Source organism: Corvus kubaryi, unplaced genomic scaffold, assembly GCF_017639235.1.
Source record: "Corvus kubaryi isolate FWS band 111438036 unplaced genomic scaffold, C.kubaryi_AGA036_p1.0 37300, whole genome shotgun sequence".
Classification (NCBI taxonomy): Eukaryota; Metazoa; Chordata; class Aves; order Passeriformes; family Corvidae; genus Corvus; species Corvus kubaryi.
The window spans coordinates 11,839,616-11,863,153 of record NW_024581093.1 but is presented as its reverse complement, the minus strand read 5'-3'; positions in this window follow the sequence as shown (position 1 = coordinate 11,863,153).

Sequence of the window (23,538 nt, the reverse complement as noted above, 5' to 3'; positions counted from 1 at the left end):
CATTTTTATTTAGAGACAAATTTGTCTATTTATATGTTTTTTAGTAAATGTGCTTTTATTTGGTAGTCTTGAGACAGTCAGGAATCATTGTGTTACAATCTAAGAGTACATATTTTATCTAACAAGAAGTTAAACACCTTTCAGTGCAAGTGTTCAACACATTGAAAAAAATGCTTCCTTCACCCTTCTTATGAAAGGAAGGTAAAATCCTAACATATTTCCCCCCATATTTATCAAATCCCTAATTATATCTCAGGCACAAGCATGGTGCCTTGAAAACAGAGCAAGCCTAAAGTGGTAGTCAATAGATTGATTATTTAGTAAAGCAGGATACAGATATAGGCACCCTACAGTTGACAAAAGTGTCACCAGTGATATTGATTCTCTAGACTGCTTCCAACAGGTTCTTGATCATTCTGGCTTCACCTACAACTTTCCATGGTTTTTGTTGCTATAGACAATAAACTCACAAAACATCCCAGTTGTATCAAGAAAAACAGCCCATGTCCTGTACTCTTAATTCACAGATAGATATTTAGCCCTTTAGAACCTATCCTCAGAGGTATAACAGAAGCACAGCCGCCCTGTAAATTTACAACTGTGTTTTCTTTGCATCATGTTAACACACAGGGAAAAAGTGTTGCTCAGGGCTTAAGGTGTTGAACAGCAATGCATACAAAAGAAAAAGAGACAGAGACTGGCTTCCCACTTAACGTAACACTGAGACAGCCAGACAGTGACCAACTTAGTTTCTAAATCACTTTCTCCAGAAACACCTTCACTAAACCTAGAGGATATAAAAGAAATGAAAACCGTATCCTAAACTCCAGCTGATTTGCAATCCCTACCACAGAGAAGAATGCTGTAAGTAGTTATGACAGCTCTTCAAGGACAATCATCAACATTTACCAGTGTGCTGAAATATGTTAAAAAAAAGAGATGCCATTACAGAGGATCATGAAGTCATCTACAAGAGACTGCAAATATAGTACTGTTAACCTGGTTAAATTGAGCAAGAATTGTACATTGAGACATTTCAATCTCCACAGGAGGAATTACTGACATGTAAAATTGTAGCAGTGGAAACGGTACCTTCTGGTGTCCTCTTTTCTTTGGTGATGTATATAACAAAACCAGTTAAACTTCAGCAGGCTTTAAAATATTAGCTTGGCATAATATACCAAAATCTGTGAAATGCAAACTGTGGGAAGGTAAAAAAAAAGGACACATATACCATCTTTATGTCTCCCCCAAGCATCTACTGCTGCACAATAACTCCTGGAACAGGCAAGACCTTTGGGCTGAACTTGTAACTCATATGTATGTTCTTACATCCTTAATGAATACTGAAAGGTGAAAGTACTGTTGCCATTAGCTGTGGCCACTCATCCTATCCTTGATGTAACAACACAAGAGTAACCAACAGACTCAGGCTCTCGTCCCTCTGTTGGAGCAATGTGAGTTTGTGATCCCAACCACACATCCTCACTTCTGACAGCGGGGCAGAAATTCCCTTACCAAAAACATTGATCAGCAGGGCTCCTTGGGGGCAAGGAGGTTTTTAATCAAGTAGTTTCAGCTGTGTTTTCCTGACTCAGGAAGGCTGCAGCTGTGGGAGGAACTCTGCTCCATGCTATGGTTGGGTGTACCCCAAGTAACAGCTCCTGCAAATGTATTGAGCAGCAGAAGGAAAGGAAAAAGTCAAATGCAAAGGACAGACATCCTTGACTTGGGCAGCTTCTGATGGGTGGCATTCAAATAAAGCATATGGAAAATTGTAGAACAGTTGTGCAGAGGTTATAAAATTATGTCTGAAATTAAATTTCTCCACTACTACAAAATGATAGTCCCAAAGAACCCTATTGATTGCCTTTTCTGAACCTAATGGTAGACGGCAGCAACTTTTATTCTCTTGGTTAACGTGATCAATGTGTTTAATGCTTCTTAAAGTTTATGAATTGTAGCTGCTCTTGGAGCAATGCCAGACTGGTCAGTGTGGGTGAGATGAAAGGGCTGGAAAGAATTTGCTAAGATTTTCACTTGTATTTCATAGACTAGTTAAAATAATTATAGAATTTGCTAAGATTTTCGCTTGTATTTCATAGACTAGTTAAAATAATTATATAGCTCAGCAAGGCTTTAGGATTAAATATTTGATACATCTGAAACAAGAGAAAAATAAATAGCACTTGCACCTAGTTCTGGACCTCTCCTAAAAGGCTTCTAAATGGCACTCAGACTGAACTGTGCTATCTCTATTTCTAATTTATTTTTTCAGGAAGCACCAGTGAGCATCTGTTTTCAGGATTTCGATATCCTGTCAAAGTGAACTACTCTGTGTCAGTGTCTTCTGAATACCTTGAATGACATTGGAGGTTCAGAAAGTATGTAATGGGGACTGCTCTATAACATTATAGAATCTGTGCTGAAACAAAATTTCCCTTTGTACATTGAGCCCAACAGAGATTATTCTATGTCTTCTTCTAAGGTTGAAGCTGACTGAAGCTCACTGCCACCCAGACCCAAGCAGACTCGACTGGGTGTTGCACTAGGTTCATTTTAAGAATAAGTAAATAAAAGCAAATCAAAAAGCCCTCTTCATGTCCTGTATTTTCTCTATCTGAAACCCATTAATTTAATCCTTATTAAAAAGAAGGAAAAGGAAAAGTAACAGGAATTCAACAGGAATTCCTCGAAGCATCACCTCCTTTACCACACACATTAATTTGTCTTAATGCTGCATAGAGAAAGCATTTGTACCATACCTCTGGTTGTACTGGTGACTATTTCCAGGTTCAATTTAAAATGTAACCATGAGAATATAAAGTGTTTTAACTTGGAGGTCCAGCACCTCTCTCTGGCTAGGAAGTCAATATTTGAGCACATGTTAGCACCTGGCAGCAGAAAGCCCAGTGCTGGCCATGTCAGCCAGAGCCTGAAACAAAATCTGAAAAGAACTTCAGCAGAAAACCCGATGGCAATAGCCCATTATGTTCCTCAGGTGAGGAATGCAAAGTAAGGGCTTCCTGTTTTGGGGAGAATTATTTGAGTATGAAGCTACAATATTGGTGCAAATCGGATTTCTGAAGAATAAAGAACACATGCAGAGTGCCCAGGAAGATGTGGAAAGCTCTTGCACACATAAACCAAAGAACAAAAGATTGGTCTTGACTGTACTACCTACACCACTTTGAACACTACAGAGCAGTTCGAACAGAAACCTGGTACCTGACATTTCCTGGAACTATCCCCAGGAAGAACTTCTGATTTCTAGAAAACAAACATAAGCAGTGGTCAGCAGCACTTGTTAGTGTAGCTCCCAAATGTTAATAAACTTACACTCTTCTGTAAAAAGAAAGATGTCAAATTTTCAATTTTGGCTAGTATTAAACAAAACTATTTAATAGCAACAATCAGCCTGCTGCTTCACTAGTTAAGGAAAAATAGAAATAATTCTGCATTTCTAGGCATGCTTACTAGTAGGCAAATCCCACAGCTTTTTAACCACCACTTAAGCAAGCCATTTTCAATCTCTGTAAAACCTTTCCTGTCTACTTCGCATGCCAATTAGGCACCAAATATCAAGGTCATTTACTTTATAGCTGAAGCTCAGCTGCTTCTGTCATGGATGAAGGACATCCTGTATATGGGCTCACACAGCTGCATTATTCCATTCTGTGAAAGCATAAAGTGACTGAAGCCACCTTAGCCCAGCAGCCTCTCTTGCCATTTCTGCCACACAAGAGCCTTACTGTGCAAAGAGCTGCAAGAGTTCCAACAGCCAGTGCCCTCAGTTATAGCCTAAAGGAGGTTCAAAGAGCACAAGGAAAAGTAACACCTTAGGAATCAAAACCATGACATCTCAAATCTGGTACCACATCTATCCCCCCCAAAACTCATGTGCCCTCTCACTGCTTAGTTCAAGATAGTAAAGTCAAGTTAAATGTTAGGTTTTTCCCTAAAAGATAAATAAAAAATACATTTAAAAAAAAAGTCTAAGGGTCTTCTCAGAAAATCAGTTTTCATTTTAGAAGGCTTTATGTAGAGAGGATGACATTATTTGGGTTTGGTTTTATTTGTTTGTTTTTTAAATCCAGACTTTTTTCTTTACCCACTTGTCACATGGCCATGATCTGAAATGTTCAAGACAGAAATACTTTGCAAATTTCTTCTTATTAATTAGCAAGAAAATGCTGCAAAGAAAGTTCTACCTTGAAACACTTAATTCTTTAAAACTAAGAAAAAAGCATATGGACAGACAGCAGTGAGAACAAAGCTGATCTTAAAGAATATTCTAAAACTTCTAGAGTCCTGAAAACATAAAACAATCAGAGATCATAGAATACCAGAAGTACAGATAAAAAACACAGTGTAAAGTCTTAAGCAAAGAGGACGAAGAAAGGTAAAAGATCAAAAACTCAGTCAAGCTCAAAGCAGACACCCAATATAAAGACTAAAAATTTTAGAGTTTATGTAAGAGTTAGTAAATGTTCTTCTGAAGAAATGTTTTGTAACTTTAAGGAAGGTTTGTTCATTTAGTAGAAGCCTTTTATATGTTACTCCATTATTAAGGATTATCTAAGGAATTACAGCAAAAGCACTCTTCCTCTAGGTTGAAAAGTTCATCTCCCATAGCATGTCCTTTAAAATTAATACAACGTCAAGTCCTTTTTTGAAAGCTGAAAAAGATAAGACGGAAAATAATACTGTATAGCCTCTATTGCAGGGTGCATAAAAAAATAAACTGGACATGTTTATATCTACTTTCTGCCTAGCCAACTTAAGGGACACTGTAGGACCTTAACTAACTCAGCTTTGAAATTTTATTGAAAAAACACTCATAATAGTTTAAGAAACTAAGAAAACGGCACAATAAAAATGAGTTTCATACAACAAAAACAACTTGTGTTTAACTTCAAATGCTCTCCCTTGATCTTTGCACTAAAAACACCACATTTCAGTTTAGGTGCTAATGTTGTATTGTCTATCACTTCAGTCAGTGAGCTGCAGAATGCAAATAGATAACCTTAAATGTGAAACAGCTCTGAGTTATATGTCCAGCTACTTGGGATGTGATAAAGAGCAAAGCTAAACTTTGAGTGTACTGTGCAGAGGTGTCTGCACTCAGCATAAAAGACAGCAACCTGAACTCTAATTTTCACTAGCAGCCATTCACTGCGGTTGATAAGGATGACTAAGGTAACTAGGAATGAACAAGACCAATGGAAATGGTGCTTAGGCTGTTTCATATCCACATTCCCCTACCCAAGCAAGGAAAGCATGCTAACTGCTATATTACTTCATAAAATATCTCAAGGAGTCTCTTTGGTTGCCACCATGCTACAGTGCAGCATGACTCCTCAAACTTTCCTTAGATGATGAGTAATTTCAACCATGAAGCTCAGCTCAGACACATGCAAACCACCGTCCTCTGAAGCAGCAGCAATGAAATACAAACCTTCCCATGCACAGCCAAGCCACCATTGCACTACACCACTGAAGTTCAGACATTGACCAAGGTAGTCAGAGCTTTGCTACTCAGCTCCCAAAGGCTGAAGCACCACTGCTGCTGGGGACCCAGCAGAGGTTCCCAGTTCTGCTGCCTTGCTTTAAACACAGCACCACAAACATGGCACAGAAACTTGAATTCAACCATCCATTTCTGTATTTATTTATAGAGCCTTTGGCAGAATAATAAGCATGAACATCCAAAGCAGCAAGCCCACAAAATTCTTCAGCAAATGTTAGAATTATCAGTACAATGAAGAGATCAAGATCAGGTGGCACTGCACACCTCTAATGGGCTGTAACACACATTTCAGCAGTGACCTACACATCACTCCCACCTCCATATTATTTAGAAGTCATTTAATGAGGAACCTACACCTACACTAGATCACACAATGGTTATAATGCTTAGGGAAGTGCAATGTTAAATTTAAGTATTTTGCAATTAAGGTGCCTGCTAAATCTCGTTAATTCCAATAATGTCTCAAAACATCTTTCCTGCCATTCTCAAAGGAGGACTGACACATTTCCCATCAGCCGGAAAATTAAAAAATCTCAAAGCTAAAGCAAGACAATGCACCAAAAAGTCAGGGTCATGGAGATAGAAGTGCAGAAGACTGCCTTAAAGCTGTTCGTACCTAAGGCTTGTTCATACCCAAAACTACAGCAAATGATTGTTAAAAGATTGAGAAAGATAGGTTAACTCTCCCATTTAAGTTCTTGTTGAAAGAATGCAACAGAAAGAAGCCAAATGCCCCAAATCATAGTCTGTGATCTCCTGAATGGTAAACTTAATAACACAAGCACTGTTTGAGGGCAACATCCTATGCCCCAAACCATGCAGATTTTGGTAACAGTAACCTTGATGAACTACAGGTAGTTTTTCTGAGAGCTGTTAAACACAAAAAGAAGCATTGCTTGCCTCCAAGTTGCATAGTGGTTTCTAAATTATTTCCTTGGGATAACCACACACACACACACGCCTCCCAAAACAAAACAAAACAAAATAATAAACCAAACACCATCCAGAACACACTCAAAACTCTAAAAAGACAGTTGAGCTCCAACAAGGATTACAAAATTCCAGATCAACCAGTAATGTACATGTAGGACAAGGTCCTGCTGTCAGATTTACAAACAAGGGGAAGAGCAGGAGAGTACCAGCTGCTAGAAGGGTACTTCACAAAGCTCAGATGCCTCTTCGTTGCAGAGCCCCTCCAAAAAAGGTATCCAGCATGGTTCAGAAATCAATTTATAGAAATACTCGAGCCTGTACTGTTACACGACTGTGTGAAATGGAAAAGGAGCAAGGCTATGGCTATGCCTATATCCTATGTGTTTAGCCTGGGGAAGCAGGGGCTTATTTGTTTGGGGGGTTTCATGAATGTTTGAATACTTGCTAAAGCAAAAGTTACTGCTGAAAATACCTTGTTTGAAAACACAGTAGCAGCTGTGTGTTCTACATTACAGTGAAAGCTGATGATATTTTCAACGCAAACCATAATCCCTGCAAGTAACAGAGCTCTCTAAATTAAAAAGCTTCAGCACTTGTCTCACACAGAACCATGTGTACGACTGGTGACTGTGGCTGCTATGGTGAGCACGTGCACACACACACACACACCGGGATGGTGGGGGAAAAAGAGCTAATAATTGGGTCCTACTGATTCAGTGTATGAACTTTTCCAACCTTGAGCAAGATCTCCACAGGAGATACTCACCACAGAGCCAGATCTGTGGACTTCTGCACCATAAAAGTAGTGGTTCTTTGCTGCTTAACAGAACTCAGGGAGATTAAAATAAAATGCTTCCTCTCTACATGGTCCTTTTAACAAATCAAGGATTTTGCATGTGACAATAGACAGTTAAACCATTTATTTCCTCTTTTAATTTCTTTTGGTAAATTAATATAATTATTTTAATATTAAAAAACTGTTCTGCTTGTGAAAGCAATGCGTATACCTGCTGTAGACAGCAACTTTTGAGAAATTAACACACGCAATTAGTGAACAAGCTATCAGTTGAATATACTCTCCCCTTACAAAAGAACACCAAGGAGGTCGCCTTATTTTCTGTTCATACTCCCTTGCCTGCGCAGCATGTGACGGCCTTCTTTTCACAACAGGGTCAAGAAATCTCCCCTTGAAGAATTTAGTAACCAATACAGTGTGCCAGATTTCATAAGAGAATTTACATGGTGTGTAAAGCAGCAGAAGATGCACCGCAACCCGACCCTTCTTCGAGCAAGGACATCCACTGGAAACATTGATGTTCTGGGAGAAGGAACACAAGGCACAGCCGGCCTGACCAGAGGGATTCAAAGATTTTTCCTTCCTCAGCATGAGCATGTAGTTCCAGAAGTGCTGAACAGCTCTGCTGGTCAGGAAGGTAGGCTGATTATTATGATTTGATAAAGCAACCTTCTTGTTTCCCCAAACTCATCTGTTTGGGGGTTTTTACCCTTTAAAGCAAATATTATTACAAAAACGCAATAGCCAAGCCTGTAACTTAAAGTTACCATTCAAAGAGCCTGCATTCTGCAACACACAACTGCTAAACTTCAAAGATTTTACTGGAAATAATCTACATCCTACAGCTTTTTCCAAGAGCAGGGGGTTTACTGTACAAGTGGAGAGGATGTGACTACTTCCTGGTAACATAATGAAATCTTTCTGTCAGGGAGCTCAAGCGTTAAAAAACGTTATGAAAAACTTGAGAAGGAATAAATGACATTCACAGAAACACACTTCACTTTAGCATACTTCAGCTTGTTGCTTTGTATGAAAGGATGAAGGCAGTTCTGAAGGCAATGTAACCAACAAAAACAAAACATAGTGTCTACTGGTACAATCTTTATCTTTACAGAAAAATTAGAAACTAAGTTTCTGGACTTGTACTGTTACCTGACATGGCTGGAACTGGAAGAAGGCAAAGAAATTTGCAGTCACAAAACACCCTTGGGTCACAACTGTCAATGGAGCCTACATCCCCTTTCACCTTGATAGAGTCAACATCACAAGTTAAAAAAAAAAAAAAATTAAAAAATCAAAAGTGTTATAATTATTCCAATCTCCTCCATCCAAGATAGAACTTCTGCCTAGTTTAAAATACGAAATACTATTTTTATTTTTTTACAGTTCACTTGATTTCAGGCAACACAATTTCTGTGTATTTTGAAAGAAAACTTGATAATGCAAATATTGGCTGCTTTTCTGTTATGAAAAATTATTAATTGCTCAGTCTTACTATACAGGAGTTTATACTATGCCCATCCTTGTCAATCTTAACCAATCCTAACCATCCGAATGCAGGTGGCATTATCAAAAGAGTGAAACATTTACTCAAATATATTTTTTGACAAATAAAAAGAAAAAGCTCTCCTACTTTTATGACAGTAGACCAAATACATCACCTACATTTATATTTATTTTGTGTGTATTACTTAAAAACGCAGCTGTTAACAAGGAGAAAGATATTTGTATTTATCTTTTAAAAGTTCACATTAAAAACAGAGAGAAGTTTATGGAAGTGAAGAATTACATGGAACCCATATCAGCAGCAGAGTTTACCATCCACTAAATAAGGCTGAATTTAATTCAGGCACTGTGATAATAAAACAATCTACCTGCTCAGCTACCATAAGAATGATACTAATGGAATTACCTAGACAATCTGGACACATAAAATGTATTTTAGAGGCTGTTTCACAGGGAGGTCACCCAGTACTAAAGCCTGATGAACTAATTTTGCTAAGAGATTTCAGCACTCTAGTTTACAGAGGATTGTGTCACATGAGGAAAATCTCCTGGGAAACCTGGCCCTAGGAAAGAGAATGTCAGCAAGTGAAGATTGCTAAAGCTGTGCAACTGGAAGCTCAAGGCGCCATGCTGACAACATAAACAGTTAGTGAAGCATACATAGTACAAACCATATTAAAAGACCTAAAAATTGCATCATGATGGCCAGTAGATAGTTTTACTGTTAACTCTCAAATCACAAAGGCAGGCTAACATGCTACCCCAGCCTTCCTCAGTAGCCATAGACATCCAGATGGCACTGGCATTACACACTACAAATGGGATGGTCTGAAGGTTTTTCAGAATGGCTCCAGGAAGTCAATATGCAAAACAAAAAAGGAAGAAAGCAAGCAAGATAACACAAAAATCCCACCAGTTTGCTTTAGTTGTTGGAGGACATTTTTAAAAGTCACAGGGAAAAAAAATTAGAAAAGCTGTAGGAAATAACTTTAAAAAAAAAAGTCTGACAGAATCAGGGGACGCCTGTAACTAATGAGAAAATGCAGGCAAGCTAGAGAGGAAGATCAGGTCAGAAATGCCAGATATGATGGAAGAACTGTATGATGTGACAGTGGAGGCCCTGGAGACAACAGACAAAGACAGAAAAAGGAGAGAAATAGACAGTGCTCAAGAGATGGTGCCGAGAGAGAGAAAAGAGCAGGTTTTCTAGCAGAGAGAGGGAGGGGGAAAAAATCTGAGGACTCAGGGAGAGCCAGCATATAAGAATCCAAAACTGTTTGCCAAGCCTATTTACACTGATTTAGTCATGCAGGGTTGACAGATCTCAAACTAGGAGCATAGTGGGGAAGGAACAGTGAAGATAAGAATGGACAAGAAGGTAGATTGGAAATTGCTTAAGATTTTTAAAAGAGCTTTTGCTAAAGCAGTTTAAAAGAAGGGTGGCCACCATATGCAGCAGAGATCTTGTGAAGGATGAAAGGAAGAAAGAGCGAAGCTACGGATCATGCTGATGCCAAAGAGACAATGAACATGGAGAAAGCAGCCTTGGAAAAACTAGAGAAAACACTGAATCCAAAAGAGAGGGATAAGAAAGGCCACCCAAGAACATAAGGAATCAAAGTATTAAAGAACAGCAGATTAGAGGACAGAAAAGAGACTGTAGATCAGCAGTCAGATGCAGAGAAGTCTCATTTTATAATCTGTGTAGCCTGAAGGGCAAACAGGCAATACAGAGCCAGAAAAAAAAAGTATAATTATAATACTGTACAAGAAGGAATGAATCAAAGTATCATTAAGAATGTCCATGAAACAGTCCTGCTATAAGTTCCAATGGAAATTAATTTAAAAGTTATTTTAAAAATGAGTCAGGGCTATCATAAGGAAAAGTAAAGCAATATTTAGTTCACTCTTCACACATAAATTTATTTTTAATGGGGAAGCATCACACTTTCAGCTTGTCTTCTGGGCTTCAAACACTCTTGATTTTCTTCACAGACAGTACAGCATGTCAGCAGAAGTCATACAGCCACTCATAATTTAAAGAGCACTAAAACTTACACCAGAATAACAGATACACTACAGTTCATTATATTTCACTACACTTTTCAGCACCAAAGAAACCCAGTTGCTTAATCAACATTGGGAAAAAAAATAAAAACAAACCAACCAAATTTCCTCCCCTAAATCCACAAAACAGAAAAAAATCTAACCCCAAAACTTCCCATGTTCAGCTCTTACTGTGGAGATCCCAGCTTTGGAGAGAAAGAAGGGTTGTTCAGCATAGGGTCAGGAAGTCCCACAATTAAACAGGGAAAAGGACATACTTCTGCTTCAGAGAAGTTAGCATTTGCAGCAAAGCCTATGAAATGAAAGAATTTCTCACTAACCAAAATGAATCACAAAAATTAAACAGAACTATGTTAAAGTATGAAAATAACCAGGACCACTTTAAAATACCAAAAGGTTAAGGGAACAGCTGTGATATGAAGACCATTAGATGAGTCTTGATTATTTGAAGAAGAGAGGATTAGGAATCTAAGGAGTACACACAGATGGTTATATTGTGAAACGTTACCTCCTCATAATAACAAAAGCATTGTTAGTATTTCCCTACAAGAAGGGGGAAAAAATCAAAAGACTCAAGACAGAGGAAGGCCCACTTTTGAGCAACAAGTGTTTACAGGATTTAAGCAGTAACCACAAAGAAGTACTTTTGATGGAACTCAAAAAAGGTCCTCAGTGGAGCAATTCCCCCACCCTTGCTGTTACAGGGAGCATCCCAAACTCTCCATTATCAGAAAGAAATCCTTAGTGTGAGCAAGGTCTCTGTATCAGGCCTCTCCTGAGTCATGATGCTTATGCCCCCAAATAATGTGAAATACTGATTCAGTTGTAATTTAAAAATAAGTAACTTAAATGACAAACATATGAGCATACATAAAAGGATTTAAAAAACAGATCCTGGTAACAGCTACAGATCTGTGCTGCTGAAGTTCATAGCTGTAACACTGTGTGAGAGACAATGGATCTTATGAAGGCACCAGGGAAAAGCAGCTGAAGGTCTGGATTCTGGCATGCATACAAGCTGAGTGAAGGAACACAGCTCCACTTCCTCACCCAGTCCTGCACTGGTGAAGATTTCACCCTGATAGGACCAGGAGAGTTTTATAACAGCTGTTTAGCAACAGGTGTAGTGCATTAGTGCATCTTAAAAACAAACGCATCACCCGTTGGACTGCTGGTTTTGTAAATAATTTATCAAATTGCTTGTTTTTCTTTTTATATGCAGTAACACAGAAACCAAAAGCTAATTCCACCTCAAACTTGTTTCTATAAAACTAGCTTCCACAAAGTCCCTAATGCAGACACCAAGAGTTGTGTGTGTACCACTAAATGTGGATGAGTTCATATTGACCCATCTCATACGTTCAGTTGCCTCTAGAGTGATAAAAGACTTCCTACCATAATCAACCCAGTGTAACTGCAGGCAACCACCAAAGGGATGGCTCTATTCACACATTTTCCTCGCACAAGCAGCAGCAGATTTCCAGCCCCTCCCTCACATGGGAAGTGGACACCATGTAGTCATCATATGACTGAGTTCATTTCCCCTTCATGACAGAAGACTCTACTTCGGTTTCATTCTGAGGAGGACAGCTTTACATCAGACCAGCTTGCTGAACCAATCTTTCTCCTTCCTTCTGGCACACCATCACTAGAGTTTATGCAAAGGGAGAGGCAAGGCAAGCAAGCAGAGTGGTAGCAGAAAGAAGCAGTGCATCCCCTTTTACCAGGAATCAGCTGTTACTCCAAGAAAGGTGAAATGAGAAATTACTCTGAAATACAGGTGCAAATCTCTGTCCTAACGTACCTGTCTGTAATATCAGGATCTGCACAATGAGTCACAGCTAAATGCAGTATTAACACTCTTTACTTGCAGTCTCCCACTGAAACGTCTCTCCTAGCTCCTTTTCTTGAGTAACAAATCAGTTTCCAAATGCTGGCTTCACTTTACAGTGCGTAGTTAATAGCAGCATCAAATAAAAGCTATCAATGACATGAAAACACCTGCAAAACAAATTCAAAAAGAGAGCTTTCAGTTTGTATTTATTTGTCTACCTCTATCCAATTTCTACTCTGAAGCAAACACACTTATGTGTGCTGCGTGAATAACCTGGCACTGTGTCCTGGCTATTGAGATTTACTTTTATTCCCTAGTTGAAAAAGAACAAACAATTATTTACAATTGTGAAGAATTTCTATCCTATCTTATGAACAGCATGTACAACATAGACCAAGTATTCCTATCACTGTTGTAACAGTGAAGTGAGAAAACTCATCTTTTCCCTATAATATGGAAGTAGGAGCCCTGTAGGAGCACGTTGAGTGCTATGAAGGCCTTTCCAGAGATGAGCAGAATTACCTGCGCAGAATGACCTGTCCAGAATTACCTCAGAGATGCAGTGAAAGACCAATGACAAAATACAAGCAATCCACAAACCAGAATCCAAACCTCTGCAAAGAGCAGGACCAGCATGCAAGAGACACAGCTGGACATAACAATAAGATCTAGCTGTTCCTCATAGAACAAGAATATATATGTGCACTGGAAATTCATGCTACAAGCTTGTGCACATCCTCAGTCAGTGTTGCCATTCTCACATAGAAACATATTTGGGTTGAAAAAATGCAGCCTCTTTTGAAGGTCTGCTTTGTGTCACTGCAAACATCTGCTGCATATTACTCCCTGTAGGAATAAGCCTCCTACAGGAACCTAAAATCACTGGATAAGCCAGAATAGCTCCAGTACAAAACACATGCAGAAGAAAACCCCCTTGCCTCCTTAACACTTGGGGGCAGTGAGGTTCACAAGGAACCACCCTGGGGCTCAGGGACAGCCTCAGCCTGACTATATACATACACATATACTTAGGCACACTAGGACCTGCTTTTAATACCTAACTGCCAAAGTCCCAAAAAATGTGGCTAATTGTTCCACATAGGGAAGATTGTTCCTCCCCTGACTATGAAAGCTTCTACAAACTCTACCTCAAAAGATCACATCTTGGCCATATCAAGAGGTCTCCACACCAGGTTTGTTTTCCTTAATCAGTCTTTATAACATAAATCTTTTCTTCTGTCTGAAACACACCTCTGATTCTCATTCTGACAGACCCCTGTTTTTTTCTCTGATGCCCTTCAGCTTTCTTCTCTCTGTACACATCAGCAGCACTCAAGTTTTTCTGTATTTTCTCCTTCATCCTGTTATTAAGGCTACCTAACCCTTCACAACACCTATACAGCAGGTTTATTTTATTGATTCCTCACCTCAACTCTCCCTATCTACCTCTGTATCTCTGATGCTTTCTGACTCTCTTTTCTGGATATACCACCATTGCTTTCACCTCACTAACCTAAAAATCAGACTACTTATTCTCCATCCATAAGCTTCCCTTTTTTTGCTGTGCTTCCTTTACTGCTCTCCCTAACAATGCAGACTGTCTGCCCTGCTCACCTTCTTGATTTCATTCAGCATTTACAATTTTGGAAAATATGCTTGGAACTGTCCTGTTTAAACTATAGGAACATAGACAACTTTTAAAGATCATTTCTGAAACCAGGTTCAGAAATCTCACTCCCCATCCACCCCACCTCTGGCCCTACCAAGCTATCCCTTATTGCTCTCTTTCCAACCTTTTCCACTCCTGGCTTATGCCTCTGCTCTCTTAAGCCAAGCACCCCCACCACCATCTTTCAAACCCCTCCTCTGCATTTGTACTGTCCTGAATTCTCAGAGAATCATCTTTCTCTTTCACACAGGTGACATTTACAGCATCTGTTCTAATATTGAAATATTTGATGCCAGAACTTCATCTTGTAATGTGCTTTTCTACGTAACTGTTCAAAGGTGAAAATAGAAGCTGCACATTTTTTTAATGCTAAAACTATTTATCGGTCCTTGATATATGGAGCAACTACAACATACAGGTGAGGTGAGTGTGGTCTGCTCAGGCAAAACTCCAGACAAAGCTATCCTGATCCCAACCTGGAATTCCCAACCCAATGGCCTGCCATGTCCAACATCCCCTAGCACCCAGGGAGAAGGATGTGGCTCCTGGCATTAATTCCCTTATTCACACCCAGGTAAATCAATATAAACTTTAAGTACCTTACATTTAACCCTCATCCTTGGGGCCATCCAGTACTGTGTCCATCTTACACATAATTTTTTATTCACAAGCCTTAAATACCCTTGGCCTTGGACTAACTTTTTTTCAGTGTTACAGGCTGAAAGCTCCTACTTTATTTCAGTGGCATAGTCCTCTGCTGTCACCACAGGAAAATGATACATTTCAAATGATACATTTGAAAACTGATCATTAATAGCACCTGACGCAAACAGCTCTTTTCATCTCCTGCAAATATTAATTAGTGTATTTGGGGATGCCGAAGAAATGTGGGATTCCTAAGACTGTATTTTCACCTTTTCCCAAAGCTTTAGGCTTCAAGAGTGAGGGCACAGTGAACCTTCATGTTCTCCATTGTGCAGGCTGCACTGCCTGCCCTGCCTTGTTATGGTAAGGCTCCTTCAGTTCCTATGGATGTGTGTAATTCTGTTCTCCATTAGTTCACCAACTGCCATACCTTCCAGTGTAATCAGCATCACTCCAGCCTCCACTTTCTTTCTTGGATTTCTCAGTCCCATTAGTCTGAAAACAGATGAGAAAGAGAGTTAATACTGACACTGGGAGCATCATATTAAAGATGTCTGTGGTCTCCATTTGCTTATTGAAACAAGTGACAGCTTGCTTAGACCTTGCTGGTCATCTTCTCAGATCATCTTTTAATGATCCAGTGCCAAATCCATTTTACTTGACAATTTTATTTGCCCTGAGATGCTGATCAGCCAGCAGGCAAACCAGACCAGCAGTATTACCCCTGGTGTGCTGTGGGAGCACAGGCATAAGTAATTTTATAGAAGCCTGCGCAGATGTGGCAGTGGTGGCCCAGCCCCAGTACTTGTCGCTGTTCCCTGTGTGGAATAAATTTCTGATAAAAGAATAAAATATATAGACATTAAAAAATTGTCTTAGTTTGACCTGTTTTGGGTAAAATCATTGAGACCTTGAGCTGGGGTCCCAGCAGTCTGCACACCAGCCCTCTGAGCTGAGGGGGATCTGTAAGAAGCAGGTTGTTCCCCATTCTCCTTCTAGGCCATTAACTATTCCTTTGATTAGTTTGCTTTCATCCCTTGGGGCCCTTCCCTGTACATAATGTGCCATACGTTGTATTACTCTTAGCTCAGTTTTCAGAACACTGCAGAGCACATTTTTCACTCTGGGCTGGTCCAATATGAACTCATTTACGTCTCTTTTTCTTCCCTGATCATTTAAAATAAAATATCACAAGTAGCCTAATATTTTTTGGCATCATCCAAATCTTCAAAAGCTGTGGAAAATCCTAATATCATGGAGATGGGTGAGAATTACACCCCAAGCACCCACGGAAATCAAATGTATGATTACATCCTTTCAGTTCTGGGCTCCAAATTAGCCTGTCAGGTTTGCATGTAGTGCTTCTGCTGACTTCAGTGGGAATTGCACATATGAAACTAACAGAATAATCAGGCCCTGAAAATTTGAGCTTGTGTCCCCAAGCATAGCTACTACATTTTTAACTGATTCAGTGTGAGCTGCATCTGTGACCTCAGAGCAACAGCAACAGCTGGGAGTATGTGCTGGCACCCAGAAAGCTAGTGCTGCCTTTCCACATGGGATATACTACACTCTCCAACCTGCCCTGCTTGTATTTAAAGCACAAACTTAGCTATAATATAAAGGAAGTCTTCCTGTTACCATGACATTGAGGAAGAAAATAAACGTTACACTCCCTAGAAAATTAAAAAGAAGGTATCAGAGCATTTTAGCAAGTCTAATGGCAGAAGATGGAGCCATCACAGCACAGTATAGAAGACAAATGAAAATGTTAATTTTGATAGCTTGAAATAAGACAGGAAAATAATTAAATAATCTGCATACAGAGAATTACACACTTCAGATACTCTTTGTTCCATCCAAGTGTTAGAAAAGCACTATTTTTATTTTCATTGTAATCTTAATGTTTTTGAAAAGATGTTTCTTTTTTTTCTGAATTCCCCAACTAAAGGATAGGATTAGATGTAAAACTCACTAGGTATTTCCTAGAAGATAAAGAAATCAGATTATTTAAATAAAACAAAAACAATCCCAAACAAAACCAGAAACAATTGTAAAACACCAGGAGTTTTAGCTATTATCTATAAGATATTGCATTATTCCTGAAAGAAGTACGTATTCAAGTATTTCGTACCTGATACTGATGGGTCAGCATGCCAATTCTTCAAATCCAGGCTGACTAGGAAAGCAAAAGATTATGTAGATTACCACATCTAAAAATGAAGGGTACACATGCAGTTAGCATTACACAATCACACAGAAGCCAGCAAGAAGAAAATACAACAGATCATCAAAAGAAAAATAAAATAATAGCAGCATTTCAGATACATACTTTAAATCAAGGTTCCAGGATACATATCTTATAGCCTTTTTTGTTAAAGTAGATAAAGGTGATGATTTAATATTCAAATTCCAGCCTTTATTTCTGTACTTGGAGTTATCTTTTTAACAGATGGTAGAGAACTTCCAATGACAATTCAGTAGAAATCACTTCATTCAACAGATAAAGGAGTTACACTGACTGCTGGACTCAGAAATGTTGCACCATTTATGTGCATCTCTCTTTAGGACAGCAGTGAAATCCTAATTCAATATGTGCACCTTTAAGGAGCTGACCTTGCACTGGGATGTTGTTCAAATGCATCATGTATGTAAGTCCCCTTTTACACTGTTTTAATTTGATTGAAATAAGATGGCTCCCTAAAAAAAAAGTGAAAATGTTTCTTTATTTCAGTTTGGAGTACATCTGTAGTACTGATGTGTTGGCCTGCTTGTTATGTTATACCTGGCACAGAGGTGGGGGCTTCTTTGCCCTCATTTGACAAAAGACCAAACCTCCCTGCTACAGACAGGAGCCAGGCACGGTGTTTTCAGCAAGTCCATTACCCACTTGCTCTGCCCAATTCAATGAAGTAAAATCAGGATCACCCAACTTAATGTTAACAATTTATTTCATGAAGTTGTCCATTTTAGAGCTGAATTAGTGAAATGCAAGCGAACTGAGCCAAAGGCTCAGACTGGGCTGCCATTTTGACATTCTCATCAGGGAAATGATGCTGTAAACACCCATACTTGATTCACATGCATGGTCTCTTGGTTGCCTACAGTAATGCCCATCTGTTCAGATGGCATCATGCCCACTCAAGTTGCTCAAGGGAATACATGCTGGGCAGTGATTGGCTTAGGTAAGTATTTTTCAAACTGGGTCGGTGTCGACCTCCTTTTGGGAAGGCCCAAGAGGAAAAGGAAACAAAAAGAATTTTCATTTTTTATTTTAATGGATTGTTTTCATTTAACATTCAGCAAAAACACTGTCATCTATAAAACATTCAGTAGATGGTTTTGCTAATTCCTTGGTACCTCTGACCCCAGTGAGGAAACATAAATTCAACCATATTCTCATTTTTTAAATAAATGAATTTAACCTGTTATAAAGTCACAGTCCATGTAACATTAAGACCATCTCATCTGCAAAAAAGAAACCTGTCTCAGCAGGCATCATCACATTCTGACAATTGAACTAATGTCTTCTCTTGAACATTGGTCAACACCCAAAACTGAATTCACAGGCATTATAGCTTGAATTTTGTGGGCAGTGTGGTGAGCAAAACTATGTCCAAAACTAAAAGTCACATCAAATCTATGTTATTGTATAAATATGCAATTCCAAAATATACAACAAATACAAAAATGCAAAAAGATACAGATTATTGATGTGCAGTAACATGAAAGGATTAACCCTTTTTGGTTCCCATGTTGGAATAATTTTCAAATATAGCCTTTTACTTCTCCAAAGCTGAAGAAGCAAAGTGAAGCTTCAGTGAAGTGCATTGTACAGTGAAGCCATTGTCTGTCACTTTGCTTTATCAAACAAAAAGGCGGGGGGGGAACATGTCACGCTTTCTTCCTGCAAAATAAACTGTGGGGTTTTTTTATTTAAGAGAAAGCTACCATTAATACCAAAAAAAAAAAAAAAAAAAAAAAAAAAAGGAAAGAAGATGAAAATAATCCAGCTCCTTTTCATTTGGGAGACAAAAGCCTTTCAGTGCTGCGTCCATGCGCTCTTGACTACTGTTTTGACACTGTGTCAAGATGCTCCCGCTCTGCTCCAGGTCTCAGATCACAGTTGGAGTGTCTTGATACAGTGTTGAATCAGTAGTGTCAGCAAGTCTCAGAGCAGAGTCAAAGAGCCTCAATGTATCCTCTGAGCAGGTAGAGTCAGAGAGACCTTTCCCCTAAACTGAAGTAGGCAGAGGGTGCTCATTTTTTTTTTTTTTAATTGTTTGTTTTAACACATTTCAACCCTGCTGCACCAGGCTCATGCCTCTAATTAATAGTCTGTCTTGCAGTAAGGGATCAGAGCTAACTCTCCCAACCCTGAAGAGCTGTTAAAAAGCAGCATGGAATAATGTTAATATTTTCTTGAAAGAGCAAGCCTAGGCACAGGAACTGAGGCTTTGGGCTTCCTCGGAGCAGCTGGCACCATGGAGGAAGTTTGCTGAGAGGCCCAGAGCCTGCTTCGGCAGAGGTCTATTCTGCCGTGGGATAGCCCTGCTGTGCTCCTGATCCACCATCCTCTGCTTCTGGAGACCCAGAGGACATTATGTCCTCTGCCTCTATCTGCAGGCCCAAGTTTCCTCAACATCCATGGTAGCCTTCTCAGCAACACCAACAGGGGCACAATTTTTCCCACCATTTTGTAAAAAAAAATTATTAAAATAAAAATGTTTTTAAGACTGAACATGCAAAGGATTCCTGGGCTTTCTCCTAGAAAAGGGAGTAAAAGTGCACAGATCCCATGACTGCAAACACTGCTGCCTGAATTATCCAGTCTGGGAGGACCAAGCCCCAGCTAAGACAACCGTCTCTAAAGCATTGACTGCCGAGCACTGTACTAGGCATCACGTTTTGGGATGAGATGGGTGCCAGTCCCTAGGTAGGTTTTGAGAAGGAATGAAAAAAGACCAAGGTTAAAAAGAAAATAACTAGACTTAAGAGGCTGGATTAGAAAATGTAAATGGGTCAAAGCCACTTTCCTGTAGCTTTATATCTGAATATGTAATCCAGCCAATTTCGTACGCTAACACCAGGGGGGCACACAGATCAATGCATATAATTTAGGTCAAATGACCACTGCAGAGTGAGATGCATGCATTCTTCTCACAATTGAGCCAAATTTATCCCTGATATAAATGCAGTGATTTCACTGAACTTTTCCCAGGGCTTTATTTGTTCATTTATATGGCCAGTAACTTCTTAGTAACTTGTTGCTTATGTGTACTACCCCCACTTACAAAGATGTCTCAAATTTCTCATTAGTTTCTTCTTCCTTGTGATTATTGCACTGTTCTTTACAAAAGATTAAAGTACAGGTAAAAATATTTATACAACAAAGCAATAAATGCTCAAGACCATAGCTAACAAAAAAATTACAAAGTCACGCGTTTCAAATTCTGTTTTTGAAAATTGTGTAACAAAATGTCAGTAGAGTCTTCAAGTCATCAGAAAATACAGCAAAAGTAGAGGTGGGAACAGGGTCTTACCTCCCCACAGAAAGATGAAGCTCATCCAGTGTTTGCTATGTGCCTTGAGATCCTTGAAGGAAAGTATTATTTAAGGTGCAAAGTATTTCTATGGGAAACAAACAAAGCTCACTGACTGCTGCAGTGACTTTTTTGCAGGCACTTTCACAGCAAGTGGCAGACGGGGGTTCCTTCTGCTGTGCCCGGGCTGGCCCTGCGGGGCTCTCACACCCTCCCAGCTGCAGAGGAGCTTCTGACTCATCCTGACCATTTGCTTCCACCCACTGCAATGGGTACGGCTGTCCCGGCGCCCTCCCAGCTGTCTCTGGAGGTAAAAGAAAAATTAAAGATTGTATCATCCAGGCACAAATTAAAATCTTTACTGGGAGAAACCTGGTAGAAAGTCTCAGAAGAGAATGAATTATGTATTTGAACACTTAAGATTTCCTTGCCTTTATTACAGCATGGGGTCTGAACTCTGCTTTCTTCCCTGCACTTTATTACATGGTTAGAAGTCCCGCAGTAGGAAACTTGCAGTTTGAATTTTGAAGCACCTATAGTGTCATACTTTTTATTTTAATATTTGTCACCAGCAGTGCCGACAGATAAAAAGTGCTGGCTCCCCACAGCATGATATGCGGGATTTTCAATAGAGCTACACAATTGCTTTTGCTAAGTGCTTGCGGGGCTCACAGTGCCAAATCCCGCAAATTGCTGCATTCAGGCCACTTTGCAGTGCTGTGCTAAGGCAAGTGATATTAAAAGTTAGTTGGGACATATGCCTAAATGGCTGATTTCTTTTTAAGGTCCTAAGCAATCGTCTGAAGACATTTCTGTAACAAAATTCAATAATTGTAGTACTTATGAGATGGTCAAAACTTCTTGTATCACTTACAATTTATTCTGTGCTTTGCATACATTTAAAAAAAAGTTCCTTTTTCCAAAATTTGCTGGCCAAGGAAGTCCCAGAAGCAATGTCACCAATCACGGTGACATTCTATTTATGGATTATTTCTTCCTCTTCTTCTCCCTTATTGCCTTTAATTTGTTTTTACCCTTAATTTATGAGTATATTTTTGTTCATATCTCAGCCCCAGGTCAGTATGATGGTGTAAATTATTTCACATGCACAGAAATGCTAAATGTGTAACAGTTACACCTAAGGTATCAGGGGAGAATGTATCTCCTGTCTTACTCACAGGTCAATTAAAAAGCTGATTAAGCCCAAAAACTCTATGATGATAATTGTTGGAAATAGACTGGGATGATAATTGGTTTAATGACTGCTAAAGGAGTCATTGGGATGTGTGTCTCTCAAGGAGCCTGAATGGCACTTTAAGAGCTAGATTCATCCTGGGTGTTGGTTGTTGACTTTAATGGTATTACTCAAAAATCTGATTTGGATCAACTTACAAAATATTGCAGACAAGACAAATAATTTTTAAAGGATGTCTCTGCTGAGCTTTGGTGTCTCCCTTGAACTACCCTATTCAATGTCAACTCCTCCAGTACAAATTCTGCCTGTACAGCTTGAAGTAGCTCTATAAGGTGGGAATTCACTGAAGGTTTTATGTTTTTATACATTTTTTTCTAGCTCAGTAGGAAACAAATTCTATATAATAACTAGAAAATGTAGGCCGAGACCATCCTCTGCACAGGAAATTTCACTCAGAGGGTTGGACACCCAGTGAGGTCCTATTCACAGACATCTCTTTGTATTTTTCTGCCTGGAACCAAAGAAGGGGATTCATGCCAAAACCCTGCAGGATATGGAAATCTATCGGCTGTTCTGTGCTTCTGCATGTCTTTCAAAGTGGCTTCTGATTTGGGGAGCCCTAAATTAAGATCCATGGGCTTGGGGGGAGGGGGGTTGGGTTTTTTTTTTAATAAGGACTCAAAACCTTCAATTCAAATAGCAGTCAGAAACACTCAGTACCTTTGAAAAACCCCTGACATTTCATTCCTCATACTGAGGACCCAGAATAGCAAAAATTTAGACCAAAATTATTTCTCCGGGTTAGTCAGTATTAGAGAATAGTGCAGAAGTCAGAAACCCCTTGCTGCTGATTCTCAGTCTACTTGCACTGCCTAGGCTTGAAAAGGTTATAAGGTTATAAATCTTTCAGTGAAAACAATTCCTGCTTCATGCCATCAACATTTCCTAAAGACATCTGTGTAGGGCATCTCTGGAGGAGGCTCCCATTACTAGACCTATGCAGAAGAATAATGAGGAACTTACATCCGGTTTGAAAGACATTAATGAGTCTCTCTTGGATACAAAATATTTGTTCAACACCCTTATGGGCAGAGTAGCACAGAGATGAGCTGGGGAGCTGTGCCTGAATAGCATGAACTGATAGGTCTCAGAAAAGGAACCACGCACAGCTCTGCAGAAAAAGTAGGTTTTTCAGGCCAAATTTACAGCTCTAGTGCTTATGTGTGTCCACAAAGATTGAATATATATATTTCCAACACCTACTTTTTTGTTCCAGTGGGGTTCCACATAACATAGGGGTATTCTGGATTCCTCAGTGGTTCTTCTCTAATTTTTTGTTTCTATTCTCAATAACATTTGGACAAAAGACAGGCAAACAAACCAAAACAAACCACAAAGAACTAAAGATATGTTGACTCTTTTTTCCTCCCTCCTCCCTCCAGACTTCTTTCTCACACACAAAAATATTTCAGGGTTTGGGGGTCAGCTTGTTGAGTTTTTTGCTCTCCCAGAGCTTGGTGTATCATTGAGCTAATGATGCACAGAAGAGTTATCCAGTATTACCTAAGTTATCCAGATTACTGAGGGCTCTGATCCTAGTGTGCCTGACATGTGTGAACATTTAACTCCTTGAAGTCAAGGGAGTGGTTGTGTACACATTTGCAGTGCAGCACAAAAGAAGATGCACTTTTCTGGCAGTTCCCAGAAAGGAAATGAGGTTGGTTTATACTTCGATGTAATGTATCAAGAACTGGAATTACTCTGTGAAATTAAAAATGGATGGCAGAGATGACTCTGGACTTAACTGGTACTTTATGCAC